The sequence below is a fragment of the Bos grunniens genome, chromosome 12, assembly GCF_055505025.1.
Source record: "Bos grunniens cultivar Pamir isolate PY7600 chromosome 12, Bosgru_T2T1.0, whole genome shotgun sequence".
Taxonomy (NCBI): domain Eukaryota; kingdom Metazoa; phylum Chordata; class Mammalia; order Artiodactyla; family Bovidae; genus Bos; species Bos grunniens.
The window spans coordinates 49,244,141-49,259,968 of record NC_141176.1 but is presented as its reverse complement, the minus strand read 5'-3'; the positions used below and the strand labels follow the sequence as shown (position 1 = coordinate 49,259,968).

Here is a 15,828-nt window from a genome sequence, read left to right as displayed (position 1 = left end):
TCTGCAAAGGTAATATCTGCTTTATTTTTAGTTCTATTTGGTAATGTTTAAATTTTAAAAATGTGTTTATGTGAGTGAAGAGTGTCCCTAGAGAGAGATCTTCTATGAGTTGTTCATTGTGCCTTTGCACAGATTTCCTATGTTTACTTATAACTTACCACCCTTGATTCCATAAACACCTAAAACTGATTTTTTGTTGTCACAAAATGATTTATCAGGGAAATTTTACAAACCCACTTCCAGTGTCTCAGTAGGCCCTAGCATTGCACACAAAGGGGTGTTTAAAACTACATTGCCTTCCTTTCTCATTCCTTTTCCCCAAACAGATGCCGTTCTCACCCTCATGGATTAATGTTTGTGTTACCAAGACAGTGGGTCTCTGTGTCAAGAACTTCTCAGCTTCTCACTTGACCGATTTTTGATCTCATCAGAGCCTGATTCTCTCCCCATTCCTTCTCTCCCCTCTGAGACAGGTGGCTTATATGAACTGGGGCTGCCCTGGCGTTGGCCGTCTTAGAATCTGGGTCCTTCCGGCTTTTCTCAGTTGGTGCCGCCTCTGTGTCTCCCATGACTCTTTTCATCACCTCCTCTGTCTGTGAAAATCTTTAAGGTTATATCATCTGAAGAATGCCAACTTCTTCCATTATGTTTTTCCATTCTCTAAGAAGAGCCTTCACTTTCTTTTTCACTTCATTTGAAGGAATGTTTCTTAAAGAGCTCTTTTCCACTTCTTGATCTTACAACTCCAACTCAAGGTCCTGAGCTGATGCACCTGCTGCTGAGCTCAAATATTTCTTTTTGATTGTATAGTGGCATTTCAGACTTACCATGTGTCCATAGTTGAATTCTTTTTTAATACTGCATTTCCTGTTTTTGTTTTTTAACTTATTTTTAAAAATTAACTTTGTATTGGAGTATAGTTGTCTTACAATATTCTGTTAGTTGCTACCGTACAGCAGGTGAATCAGCTGTATGTATACACATATCCCATCTTTTTTGGATTTCCTTCCGATTTAGGTAACCACAGAGCACTGAGGTCCCTGTGCTATGCAATAGGTTCTTGTTAGTTACCGGTTTTATGTATAGTATCGAGAGTGTATATATGTCAATCCCAACCTCCTAAATCATCCCTCCTCTTTCTCCCCCGCCCCCCTGCCCCCGCTCACTGTATTCATATGTTCGATCTCTGTGTCTGTGTCTAGTTTTGCTTGGCAAATTCCTGTTTTAATTAAGGAATCTTTGACCACCAGGTGCTACATCCCTAGACCTGGGAACTATCCTTTACTCACCACTGTCGTCTCTCATCAGTCACCATGTCAGGCTGATTTTACCTCCTCAATATTGTTCTTCTGTTATTTTATGATTTTTAGTAGACTGTTTTTATAACCTCATGTCATCACTGGTCTCTTTCCTTTCTGTATTATCTCCATCCATTCGCTTAACTGGAAGTATGCTTTGCTAAAATATGCGTGTAATGGTGTCATTCTTTTGTTTTACATTTAATGATTCCCCACAATTTATGGTCTGAAACTTAAATAATGTAGTTCCTGGTGATAATGCCTCCTGCTCTCCCTTTCCAGTCATGCACAGTTTGGGAAGTTTTGGTGTCTGGTCCTCTGGTGCTTCCTAGTGTGGCTCTGGTTTGTCACATGGGCTGTGTCATAATGTGCCTTTCTAACCAGCACCCAACACCTGAAATCGCGCTTTAGGCCTCAGCTGTAGCCTTACTGACCCTATCAACTCAGTCTGCTGTTCTCTAGACTGAGTTAGTTATTTTCGTTTTGACACTTCATGTTTATTTACAACACTCAGTATAACGCCTGCAGTGCAGGAAACCCCGGTTCGATTGCTAGGTTGGGAAGATCCCCTGGAGGAGGGCATGGCAATCCACTCCAGTATTCTTGCCTGGAGAATCCCCATGGACAGAGGAGCCTGGCAGGCCACAGTCCATGGGGTCTCAGAGAGTCAGACACAACTGAGCGACTAAGCACAGTGTAACAGGTAGCTGCTTCTGTTAGCACATCCATCTACCCCATTAAACTGTGACTTACTGGAGGGCTAAAACCTTCTTTGTATTCAGGCTCTATTTTACTGCCTGGTACATAGTAGACTTTCTTCACAAAAGAAGTAAGAATAGTAAAACTTTTCTTCACAAAAGAAGTAGGAATCAATAGTTGATCAGTAAGTCAGAAAAATTATTAAAACACAGAGACATAAACATGATGTATACATATCTAGAATATTTTAGACATAGAACTTATACATGTTTTTTTCTCTGTTACAAACCTTTTGTAAGACCAAGATGTTTTCTTTCAGTGTGAACCCAAAAATGGGATTCAGTATTATCTTTCTTACCAAAACCAATAGTGGATTTTATGTTATTTCCAATTCATTTCTTTTAAAAGTGAAATTAAAGTCCTTTGAAAGATATTTTCCCATTGTACAGTTATGATGTCCATGCCTTATTCACTGGGAGCTTTAGAAATTATTACTTTATTATGGACGAAGCTTTGAAAATTTTGAAAGCATGCAACGTATTTCTCATAGAAAATGAACATTTTCTTTTCATGCTCCTATTTCACTTCTTTGCTACATCACTGAATAAAAATCACATTATTAAAATATAACTGCATAAACAGGTTTAGGGTCAAAACTACTCTTACTACAAATATGCTCAGCTGATGGCAGCAGAGACACTCGCTGTGCTCCAGAAGGAGACTGCTGGTGGGGAAGATCCCTGGTGCATCAGTCAGCATGATTTATCATGCAAGGAGAGTGGAGCTCATTGGTCCATCTGGACAGTTGGTTAAGTGGAAGTTGGTTCAAAGCCTTCTACCATGTTTGTCTGATTGATGCTGAAAACATGGTTATCTTGGTTACTTGGCATTTTGGTATTAAAAGAGCTGACTAGAAATGTGCCTGCTTCCCTGTGCACTCTGTCCTCAACATCATTTTTAAAAATGTTAAATAAGACCACTTGGAAGCACCTGTCTTCTGGACATCCTTGCGTTTGTACATCTGTTTGTCTGTCATTTGTCTCCTGCTTTAATCACAGTAAAATGTAATTTTTAAAACTGATCCTGGGTTTGCTCCAGTCTGTTGATAGCTCTCCAGTAGAATGAGTGCTCAGCTATACTCTGCCATCAATTCCTGTTTGTTTTTGTCTCTCAACATGTTGTTTTCTCTACTACTTGAAACTCCTTCATTTTGAAAATTTCTGCTTGGGCATCCTTGTTAGCAACTGCATCCTCTGCACAGGGGCTGGTTGTAATGAGACTTTTTTTAACTTAATTTTTTAACTCGAATATAGTTGGGTTATCATGTTGTGTTAGTTTCTGGTAAAGTGAATCACTTATACATATATCCTCTCTTTTTTTGCATTTTATTCCCCTAGAGGTCATTCAGTTCAGTTCACTGTTAGTCACTCAGTCGTGTCTGACTCTTTGCGATGCCATGGGCTGTAGCCCACCAGGCTTCTCTGTCCATGGAATTCTCCAAGCAGGAATATTGGAGTGGGTAGCCATTCCCTTCTCCGGGGGATCTTCCCGACCCAGGGATCAAACCCAGGTCTCCTGCACTGGAGGCAGGTTCTTTACCATCTAAGCCATCAGGGAACGCCCGTAATTAGAATTTTATATTTGAGCCAACAGTTCTCAAAATCTGCCTTGAATCCTTAACTGTGTGATAATGCCAGTTGAATTTTTGTTGCATCTTATTTAGCAGTTAGATTTAGACCCGCCTTTAAACGACTCTGTCAGTCTTTGATTTAGGTCCTGCAGTTTCTCTGTTTCGGAATTGGTATTTGCAGTACTCTTAATACTTTCACTGATAAAGACCAAGGAAACAGTTATTCGGTTTCTTTCTGCCTTTCATGCTAAAGTACATTGCTTTTTGCTTTGCAGAAAATCTTACTTTGCTTCCCAAAGTTTTATCTTTTTAAGCAACATTTTTTCTTTTTTTATTGGCTTTGGAGGACTTTGTAAGGTTACTGTCAAATTTTTTCTTGGCAGGCCTGATGAGTAGCTTGTCCTTGACCTACTAATCTTTGAGGGTTTCCTTGTATCCTTGATAGGACTCGCATTCCGGTTTTTGAAAAGCGTTAGCTATGTGTGTCCCCTCTGACCCTGGTTCCTCTAAACCTCTACCCAGGACCTAATCGTTTGAATCCCTGGCAAATGTTTATCTTGAGCTATGGATAAGGTCTTTAAAATGGTCTTCAAAGTACCTAGGTTTATTTTCTTTAAGCTGTGTGTTTCCTTTTTAGGGATAATGCCCCATTTTTTTAAGAGTTGGCTAGTGACATGTTATTGCTGTATTCCATGTTTGGAGTGATGGTGCTGTCTTTTTAAAAACATTTTATTGAAGTACAGATGATTTCCGATACTGTGTTAACTTCTGTGTTACGGTGAAAGTTACATGTTTTACACATATATGCACATTCTTTGCAGTTATGATTTATCTCAGGGCATTGTCCTGTCCAGTAAACTTTGTTCCATTTATCCATCCTATATATACTGTTTTGCCTCTGTTAACTCCAGACTCCTAATCCTGCCCTCCCGCACGCATGTCCCCCTTGACAACCACAAATCATTTTCTGTGTCTATGCGTCTGTTTCTCTTTTGTAGATAAGTTCATCTGTGTCACATTTTTGCATTTCACATGTAAGTGATATCATACACTATTTGTCTTTCTCTTTGTGACCGACTTTGCTTAGTATGATAATCTCTTGTTAGTTTTGGCAGCGCTTTCCCAGTCTTTGATTTTTCAGTGTTAGGTGAAAACTCTTCGATCTGACACTCAGAGAAATATACTCATGTTACATTACCATTATTCTTGGTGTTTTCTTTTCACTATCTTATTTAAAACTCTGAGGCTGCTATGGAAAGGATCATAAAAGCAGTGCCTCCTAGTTGACTATTCAGGCTTTTTCAGTATACAGTGTATATGAGTTGAAGTGGCTATATTTCATAATAAAAGACAATTATTTATGGATAAAGAAAAGCATGCTAGACTCTTAGAGCAAGTAGCTTAAGAAAGCAAGTGTTCCAAATATTCACCATCTGCTTCAGTAGACATCTTAAGAATAATAGAGGACACCCTGAAACCCACAAACACAGGCGTCTCCATTTCCACTTCTCTCTCACCTTCTCAGTATCATCTCTGCATCTGTTGGCCTTGCTCGTTCGTAGATAGGAAGGGACACTATCAGCCACAGAATTCACATTTCCTGTGATGCCCCTACCTGCTCCTGCAGGACTTTCAGCCTCTTTTTTTAAAATTAGTTTTCATACTGGAGTATAGTTGCTTTACAGTGTTGCGTTTGTTTCTGCCGTGCAGCAGAGTGAATCAGCTAAATGTACACATGTATCTCCTCTTTTTTGGGTTTCCTTCCCATTCAGGTCACCACTGAACGAAGACTAGTGTTCCCTGTGCTATACAGTGGATTCTCATTAGTTTTCTGTTTTATACATAATAGTGTATAATAGTGTATAATCCCATTCCCCCAATTCATCCTACCCTTTCTTCTCTCTTCTTGGTGTCTGTAAATTTGTTCTCTGCTTCTGTGTCCGTAGTTCTGTTTGGCAAGTGAGATCATCTATATAATTTTCTAGGTTCCACATATATGCATTAATGAACAATGCTTGTTTCTCTCTTTCTGACTCACTTCATTCTGTATGGTAGTCTCTAGGTCTGTCTGTGTCTCTACAGCTGACCCCCAACCTCCTTTAAAGGCTACCTTAATCCTTCTGTGTCTGGGTGCCCAGGGACATCTTATATGTGCTGATGAGTTATTCCATCTGCTGGTTACCATGAAGAGTCTTCTTTATTTTTGTCTCTTGCTTGGTCACATCCTCTTTTCCTAAAGTCCCTGAGAAGGCCTCATCATTGCTGGTTATAACTCCTGTAAGAAAGAGCTCTCCAGGCTGTCAGCCCTTGAGTAGAAGAGAGAATGTTCCTTCAGGTCACACTCTGTAGCTGGGGTCCTAAGCCATGTTGCTCATATACTTTCTCCACATCACTTCTAACACTGCTTTATTGCTTAGAAACTGGGGACTTGTCTTGAAGCAGGGGCATATAGTACTATTCTCTGTTGCTGGTTGCTCTGCATCCATTCTTTACCAAGTATGATGGAAAACAGCACAACAGAAACAATGCTAATATCCTCATTCTCGAGCCAAGGAGCAAAATGGATTTGAATGGATGTAAGTGGATACGTATGGGCTCAGGGAATTTCCACATCATCGTATTTACCTACGTATGTCTCTTCCTTTCAAGTTAGGAACTTCTGTGAGGTACACGTGCTTCCCTGGTGGCTCAGATGGTAAAGAATCTGCTGGTAGTGTTGGATCCCTGGGTCAGGAGGCTCCCCTGGAGAAGGGAATGGCAACCCACTCCAGTACTTTTGCCTAGAGAATTCCATGGACCGAGGAACCTGGTGGGCTACAGTCCATGGGGTTGCAAAGAGTTGGATACAACCGAGCAACTAACACACACAACTTTGAAGTAGTTACATGAGTGTCTATTTAACATTTGAATTTCTCACACTGAAAAATAGTATTTTGAATATGAAGGTGATTTTACAGTTTTAAATTTTATTAGTAAGTATCTGTGCCAATATGAAGTGTGTGACTATAAATCACATACACAGTAGTAGTAATATAAGGGGTGTGTGTGTGTGTTTATGGCACAAAGTAGTATGATACATATATGAGTAAGTTGTAAGAACTGAACAGTGGTGTGATTGATGCACATATGTATATATGTGTGTGTATGCAAAGCAATGTGTGTCAGAGTAGTGTAATGTATGTGTGTATGTATATGTGAATTCCACACAGTGGTGTGTCTGAATCAGAGTAATATAGTGTGTGTAGAAGAACTGGGGGCAAGCAAGCATGTGTGCATCTGTGTGTTTGTATATGTTTCAGACACGTAGTATAAGGTGAGTGTGTGTGTTTGTGTGTGTGTGAGAGAGAGAAACAGTATAATTGGGAAAATACAGGATAAATAAAGCATCTTGATTCCAAAATGATAACACCGCCATGACTTTGTATAAATCACATGACTTTTCTAGGCATCACTAGTAAAATACAAGATTTTTACTACATCTAACTACCGTTCTTTATGATTCTAAAATTTGATGGTTAGTGCAGTCGCCATCTGAAACTACTTAGCCTGTTCCATCACTGTGTGAATTATTCTGTCTGTAATGACATTTATAACTGACTGTTCTTCATTTAGAATCTCTTGTTATATCTTTGTTTATTAGCTTCTGTGGGAGAGAGACATGTCTTTAATTTTCATGGTTATTTTCCTGAACTATGCCCCAAATGACCCCCAATTTTTTTTTTTTAAAGGAATTCAACACTTCTTTGGATGTACTATAAAAAAAAAAGACCAAGTTTTCTAAACCTTTGCATTAACATAAGGAAAACCTTGCAGCAGGCTGTCTCATCTTGTTAAGGCCACCTGGCTCTATAATACCTAACTAAAGTGATTGAGAGAGTGAAAGCCTCGAAGGCAGTGTTCATGTTTGTAGGCAGTACATAGATAATACTTGCCACACGCTACATAGTCGGCATATATTTATAGAATGAACTTTATAGAATGAACAAATGATCCTACAATAGAGCGCGTTTTACTAATTCACAGTCACCTGTGTGCCCATGTGTTTTCTGATGATTCCTTTGTGATGTTTTGGTTGGAGCTGGTGGAGAGGTGTCGCGTCGTCATGGCTGCGAGACGGCAGTGCTGTTTGGATGTTGCTGGTGACTGTGACAGAGGGGAGAGGAATTGAGGGGCAATGGGAGTAGAGTGTTAGTGCTTTTCTGTCTTTTTGGAGCAAGTTCCTGCACCCCTTTTAGTGGAACCATCTTAAATCAGTGAACCACATTATTTCATTAGCCCGGTATCCAGAGAGTCATACGGGAGCTCTTCCTCTGGGCATAAATCTTGTGTCCATAGGGCACTGAAGCAGTTAATCTAAATGCTCTGTTTTAGAATCAAAGTGAGTGCAGACCTAGCACTGAGTTATGATACTGGGATGTCAGAGGCTCCTACTTTCCTTCTAGAATAGTCTCTTAACTAGCATGTATTCAATGAAAAGGGAAGTAAAAAAGCTCTATAAGGGAACATGATAAACATTAAAAGAAAATTTGGTAATCTCATACAAAAGATCACCTTTTCTACTGCATGAAATACCTTGCGCTTCTTTTTTTAATTTTGAAATCTGTTTGAGCATTCATCACTAAAGCTTGCCGTGGTTGCAGAACATGCTTTGTAGAGGCCCTTAGTCAGCTTTGGTTGATTAGGTGTAGTGGTGATTAATTCTTACTTAGATACCTTGTCAGCCTTCTTACTTGTAGAAAACGAGTAAAGATGAGAAATAGGGCTTTAAAAGTGTGTGTGATTATTAGTTATTGCACATGTTCTTCAGGAAGCTACCTGGCCCTAAAAATGAATGAAATGAGAACGTGTTATGGAATATAAGGTTGGTTTCCCAAGCAGCTTTGATGGCCTTAAAGTTGAGCCTGAAAAATACTAATCTAGCCTCCAGGTTGTTTCGTCTTGGCTGTCAGTTTTTAGTAGCTCTTTTCTTTCAGGCCTTCCCACAGCATTTGGACATTTTGGTGTTAAGGTTTGACTCTAACCTCAAAAAAGAGACTTCTTCCAGAGTCACAATGAAACTGAATATTCATATTAGGGGGTGCTGGGGAAAGGAACACTGCCTTCGCTTCAGAAGCAGACTGCAGGCGAGTTCTGCCAACTGGCCGGTTTGTGAGAACTAGTGAAGTCATCAGGCTGGAGCTATTTTCATGCTCTGACGCGGTGCTCCAAGGCAGCTGGAAGTGCTGCACAGAGGAAGCTCCGAGAGAGAGCGGGTTTTCAGAAGCAGAAAATTTGCCTGCTGACTGACAGCATCACCATTTCACACCGGCTGGGACTCTGACATCTCCAGGAAGCACGAGGGCTTGTGTAACAGCCCAGGCAGGAGGACAACGGGGAGTGTTTCTAGCCTTCCCGTGTGATCTGAAGCGATGCTCAATATCAAGGCACCAGGGCTGTCCGACAGAGCAGGGGGCCCTGGGTAAGGAAGATGGTGTTGGTGGAAAGCTGGAAATGCAGTCTTTTTTGTTTTTAGAGCAGCAAGACATTTCTTTTTTTATATACTTATAAATATTTAATTTTAAAATTTATTTTAATTGGAGGATAATTACTTTACAATATTGTGATGGTTTTTGCCATACATCAACATGAATCACCCACAGGTATACATGTATTCCCCCCCCCCCCCCGCCCAATTCCTGAACCCTTCTCACACCTCCCTCCCCACCCTATCCTTTTGGGTTGTCCCAGAGTGCTTGCTTTGGGTGCCCTGCTTCATGCATTGAACTCACATTGGTCATCTGTTTTACACATGATAATGTACATGTTTCAATGCTATTTTATCAAATCATTCCACCGTCGCCTTCTCCCACTGAGTCCAAGTCTGTTCTTTACAGCAAGACAGATTTTCTATTTTCTTTTTCCTTTGTTTTAAAAACTCAGATCAGAAATGCAAAGCCTGCCCTTTCAGCTGGCATAGTCCTGTAGGGGTTTATGAGCAAAGTAAAGGAAGTGGGATGTGGACCATGTATAATTTATTAGCATATTGAAAACAAATTGAATACTGTGCTGGACAGTAAAGGACCACAGAACAGCCCCAACATGGGAGAAAGTACTGTTCCATTGTATCTCTGAAACCCTTAAGAAAAAGATCTATCACTTGTAAACAATTTTTTTTTTTTGTATAACCTAAACTGCATTTAAATTTTCTGATTCTGAACTCAGCCTTGTGGGCCCCCACACTGAAGATCCTTCAGAAAAGCATAAGTGAATATTTGATTTGAAAATCACCTACCGGATGCTGTTTTAACCACTTTTGAAATGGTCTAAAAATGTACACAGAGCTCAGGCCCTTCGGAGACTTAGAAAAAGTCCAGGGACCTCAACCAAATGGAGATAAATTTAGAGATAATGAGATACTAAGTTTGAGCATGAGAAATTCGCTCCTTTTCAGCTTCACTGATGCAAATATTTTCAATTCAAAAAGCAAGAGGTGTCCTCTGATAAGTAGTTTCCTACAATAGGAGTGAATCAAAGCAGACACTCTTTAGCATGAGTGCACTTAGGGGTCATGGCTGTGCACGCTGCCATGATTCAACCCTGTTGAGCAATGAGACGTCAGAGACAGGAAGCCGCCTTGTTTATTAGAAGTAGGGTAACCACAGTCTCAGCCAACTGAGGAAGGTTCTGCTGGCACTTTCATTCTGAATAGCAAACCCTAGTGCAAGGAAAAAAAAAAGCCAAAGTGTTTGGTATAGGTGTTTATATACGACTAAAGAGCTCTTGTTTACTTCTTAATTTTTTATTTAATTAAAAGAGCACAATCCTTACATTTCTTATTCAGTAACAGTTAACAGTTTAGCAGGGCTCTGACAGAAGTCAAGGATGAGAGGGCATGGCCTGGATTTCTGCATATTTGAAGGTAATGAAACCTTTGTTTAGGTGGGTGCTTCCTTAAAGCTGTTCTAGAAGACATGTATTGAGAGAGTCCACCATGTTTCAACAGGAAAAAGATCGTTATTGCCTTAGGATTTCTGGGATGGTGTGGGAGGAGTTGCAGAATAATTTTCTATTATTCAGTAGAATTGGGGGCATCATTTGGAACATTCTCAATTACAGATGAAGAAGCTAAGACCCTGAAGTGTCACTTTCATAAAATCTCACTATCTAAGAAGTATTAGTGGAAATTGGATGAATGAATCGAATTGTGAGTTACTTTATATTCAATATTAGACTTGCTGTTTGGGGGAAAACTAAGAAAAAACTGTAATATGCTTGTAGTAAAGCTTTCCTGGCTTTAATTGATTCTTTCTCTGATACTTACAGATCATGAAATTTAGTATAGGTTTTTAAAAGCCAGGCTTGAAATCTGACTTCCCCTTTGTTGCTGGGACCCCAGGAAAGTGACTTATGTTTGGGTCCTCAGTTTTCTCCTGTGTAAAATGAACTTAATAAAAGAACCTACGTAAAAGGATTGTTATGACGTTTTGAAAGAACAGATCTGAAATGCTTTAGTGTGGTGTCTGCTATGTAGAAAGAGCAAAGTAAACGTGGCGTATTCAGATGATGACTTATAATGACTTATAATGTTATTTTGTTCTACAATACCTCAAGGCCCTCGTTTAAAAGATTCATCTTCATTTCCATCCGAGTACTAGGCCCCACAAGGGACCAAGGTTTACATTTCCCCTTATCCCTGTATATTGGAAAAATAATTTTCTTTCTGCTGAGCTGAAATGAATACTTCATCAGGAATAAAGTTCAAGAAGTTAACACCTGTAAAGAGAGGTCAGTTAACATTTCAGAGTAGATTATAGGAATACCCCCAAGTTCACAATGACAGTTTCATTCAAGGTCATTTTATATATTAAGGTCTCCTCTTTATTGCTTGCACTTCTTACTCTTGACTATATATGGTATGCATTTTTATATGTGGTTTTGCATTTATTAATATTATTTAAATGATGAGGTTATGAGTTTTTCTTTGGACCTGTTGTATGGATGAGAAAACTGAAGCTTTGAGAAACTTGTTAAAAAGTGGTTGCATTAACTTTGTTTTACTTTTTGCTTTTTTTCCTGTGTCTCCATCTCTCTTTTCATCCGGTTCTTTTCCTCACTGTACTTCTTAACTCCTTCCTTTTTACCTTTCATCTTATTCTCCCTGTGTTTGTTATTTTAGTCTTTTTCATTTTATTTTTCCCTTATTCTTCCTCATTCCTCATAGGTATAACAAAAATTAACTTTTAAGAGTTGTTGAATCTAATGAGTTTTGAATTTCATACCCACTTTGAAAGGAGAGAATATATAGATTTTTTTAATAAAGCTGTTGAATTAAGTTATACTTTGTGGCCAGCTGTTTAACTCATCTCCCTTGCATGTCCATGACAAGCTGACAGGAAAAATAGTTTGTTACTCAAGTTTAAGAGATGGAGGCGACTCATGGATATATATCTTGAAAATCTTGTCACTGATAGATAATTTGGCTTGTACTCTGGTTTTAAAAGACATCATATAGTAGCTACTATTTCAGTTGCTTTAAATCTGTCTTCTCAGAGGACAAAACCTGTAACCTATTCTTTGAGAGTCTAGTGAGTTTAGTTGGACCCTTTTCGGAAATAGTGGGCGGAGGTCAGAGCCCCGTCCTGAGCCTGGGGCTGGGCATAGGCTGGGGACACTTGGCCTGCTGGCCTGCTCTGTCTCTCCATCTCGAACTGACTGTCCCATCGCACTTGGTACCTCCCCAGTTACACTCTGAACCCCTTGCCCTTCCTTTTTGTTAGAAGCCCCTCTAGAGTTAGCTTTGTGGAAGATAAGGGAAACTGAAAGGCGTCCAGAAGCAAACAAAAGCTTGAAATGGAATACTAGACCATATTTTTAAAAAAATTCCTTGTCAGGTTCCAACAGCTGTGCCTGGCAGCCCATAGTTGACCTTAACCCTTCTCCTCTCATCCCTTAATGGCTCCCAGTAACTTAAAAAAAAAACAAAAAACCAAACTTCTGGGCTCTCAAGTTATGCAGAGCACTACAACTTTCTCTGACGCTGGAGTCCTGAACCTCTTTTTCTTTATCTGAAGAGTCATGAATGTTCTCTAACTCCAGGTCTTGCACCTTCCCCTTTCTTTAAGAGCTTTCACAATGGAAGGAGGAGTAAGCAGATTTTTTTCCCACCAAGTTGAATTTCACCCCCTTTCCCTCCCAAACAAGGCAGACATGGCTTTTCAATATTTTTCCACTCTTCTTTTACATGTAGAATTAAAGCAAAACAAATTATGGTAATCTTGGCTTTTTGGTTGAGTAGATTTTGGATGAGTTGAAGTTTACTGTAACTTTGAAATAACATTTTTCAGTTTGACAGTAGAGTCGGGTAACACAATTTTCATTTTCACAGATTACTTTTCTGAGCCTATTTGCAGACCAGAGCATGACAAATATATGAATAAGTTTCACTTCTTTTCTCTGCTTAGGAAACTCTTCATGTTAAATAGGATTCGTACATACTCAAAGGGATAAACTGCATAATTTTACACCTAGTGCCATATAAGTTGGATTTCTTATTCATCACACACCATATGCAGTGTTATTAATCTTTACTGTAAGTAGAATGACAAGTGAGCAATAAAAACAGGCCTTAAAAACTACCAGCAAACATACAGGGAAAAAAAAATCTCCTAACAGATGCTTCAGAAAGAAGTGACAGTCAGTGAAATTTGGGTTACATGTGTGTTGCACAACTGATGCCTTGGGGTGTGCCCTCAATATGGTTCATGGTTTTCACCTCAAATTCTAGCAGGGGCTCCATGGTGTTCTCCTTGTTTTCCTCCATACCCCTCGTTTCCTTCTTCCCCTGTACTTCCCACACCTCTTACATCCTATGACAAGCATCTTCTCTGGGTGGGAGCTGCTTGACCTTTTTCTCTTCCCTTTCACTCTTCAGGCAGGTGTTGCGTTTGTCTGTATCCGTGGTCCCAAGCGTGTCCATCTTCCCTGAACGGGGTTGAGAATTGCTTTTAAAGTGGATGGCCTCACTTAACACTTGATGCTTCCCATCACTGTGTCCTCTGCTGTCCTTACCCATTTGTACAACCCACTGTTGCTTGTTGGGCCCATTCCTGAGTCTTGCTGTGCCACCCTTTATCCTGGTCCTGGGCTTGGTGCATGATAGCCCTTGCTTCCTGGCTGTCTGTTGCTGGGAACAGCTGTGTTTGGGGTAGATGAGCGCTGGTGTTTCTTCTGTCGTCATTGCTTACCCACACCCTACTCTGTTAAATGTAAATCTCTCTTTGGATGTGTCTTGGTTGTTTCATGTGCTGAGCCACAGAGCACTCTGCCTGCAGAGAAGTTAAGACCAGCTCGAAGGCTGAAAGGCCTATTATTCTGCCCTGGGGAGTAGGTTAAAGAATCTTGATTGTGCCTGCAATTTGTGTGCAAACTCCAGAGATAAGCATCATCTGTGCACATTGATACAGAAACCCTACCTACTGGGGTATAAACCTTGTTGCTTTCTGTGACATCTTGTAAAGAACCAGGAAAAAAACAATTTACAAGTATCCTCAGATACTTTGATGACAAAGTAAATGCCTTGCATTGATTTGTTATTGTGGTCCATTAACACAAGTGCCATGTATTTTTTCTTCTTCTAATAAGTTGCTTTTTAGCCAGTGTTTTGTTTTTTTTAAGTGACTAGAATGGATTTGAGAAGCAGAAGTCTTAAATTTCCAACTTAACTTGTTGTTAAGACTACAAGGCATTTTGGGGAGAATGTAAAGGGCAGATTTTGACTTCCTGAAACTTCCAATTAACTTTCCTTTGATTGTTTCTCTTGATATGATTTTTGTCATGTTTTTTAAATATATAATAATGTTGTCAGTGATGTCAAGGTTTCCTGGGACATAAAGAGTTTGTCACTCTTATCCATCCTGGTAGATGCCCTTGAACAAAAAATTTAACTTCTCTTTCCCTACCCATAAGATGTTAATTATAACAATTAGTCCGCACTTTGTTCATAGCAATGTCATGATGCTTTGGAATAGATGTCATGCGTAAATATGAAGTACAGTGTAACAATGGGATTTTTATCTTCTTTAACATCAAATCTTTGCTCATTAATTTTTAATTAGGATAGCTGGACTTTGAAGATGTTTAAGTTTGTGAGTCAGTCTTCTTAGTAAGATCACAGGGGTATTCCTTTTGCTTTTGTTTTTTTATTTTTACAATTTTTATATGATTTTGGCAGGTAGTTGATTTACAGTGTTGTTAGTTTCAGTGGTACAGCAGGGTAACTCAGTTATGCGTATGCATAGATCCATTCTTTACAGTGTTGTGTTAGTTTCAGCGGTACAGCAGGGTAACTCAGTTATGCGTATGCATAGATCCATTCTTTACAGTGTTGTGTTAGTTTCAGCGGTACAGCAGGGTAACTCAGTTATGCGTATGCATAGATCCATTCTTTTCCAGATTCTTTTCCTGTATAGGTTATTACAGAGAATGGAGTCAAGTGTCCTGGGCTGTACAGTAGGTCCTTGTGTACTCCTTTCGTTTTCACTTGGGGAAATGAGGAATGAGCAGTTCTGTCAAGAATGGAAATTAACTCAGGGCTTTTCATTTTCTGGAGAGTCTAATGTAGTCAGTAAAGTATGTACTATGTTCAGAACACCAAAAAAATCGCATGAACGGGGAGGCGGCAGTACAGCTGCCCTGGGCTCTGATCTTGAAGCTGTCTCTCATTAGTAGCGTGCTCCTGGGTAAGTCATGAGGTGTTTTCTCATTTGTAGAATGAGTCATCTGAGCCTGCCAATCCCAAAGTTTGCTTGTGTTCTGTCCTCTTGAAACCACGTTTCCACGTCCCCACCCTTCCTTGCTTGCCCCTTCTGTCCCTGTCAGGTTTTGGATGTGGCCTCTGCGAGGGAGCTGATGTGGACCTCAGTGAGCTGCTTCTCTGCGGTGCTGAAGTTGCTGATGAGAAGACGCCAGCTCCTAACAACAGGGCCCTGAACTTTTTTTTTATGTTCTGTATTGTGCATAAATTATTTCTGGCTAAAGCATCTAGAAGTTTAAATGATCACTCTTAGTTGCTTTGACTTTCCTTTGTGAATCATCCTTGCTGTTTTGCCTAACTGGGTGGTTGTTAGTCTTTAGAGTTAGAGCTGGACTTTCTGTGTTTTGTTTTTAACCCCTTTGGGTCTAAGACTTTTGATGCTGTGAGTTGTCTGAAATACCTGTTGGAGA

At 39.8% G+C, this 15,828-nt stretch overlaps 1 protein-coding gene across 47 annotated transcripts in view; it reads left to right on the top strand.

The window, feature by feature from the left end:
- The window catches only part of KLF12 (KLF transcription factor 12), a 527,876-nt gene that overhangs the window by 67,169 nt on the left and 444,879 nt on the right, over nucleotides 1-15,828 (top strand). For 3 of the 47 annotated variants that reach the window (XM_086328567.1, XM_086328553.1, XM_086328549.1), the window contains exon 1: nucleotides 10,277-10,525. The exons of 43 other annotated variants lie outside the window; for them this stretch is intronic. The gene's annotated coding sequence lies outside the window, so the exon portion shown is untranslated. Of the gene's footprint in view, nucleotides 1-10,276; nucleotides 10,526-15,828 lie in introns of those variants that run through there. One more of the 47 variants, XM_086328571.1, reaches the window with a different exon arrangement.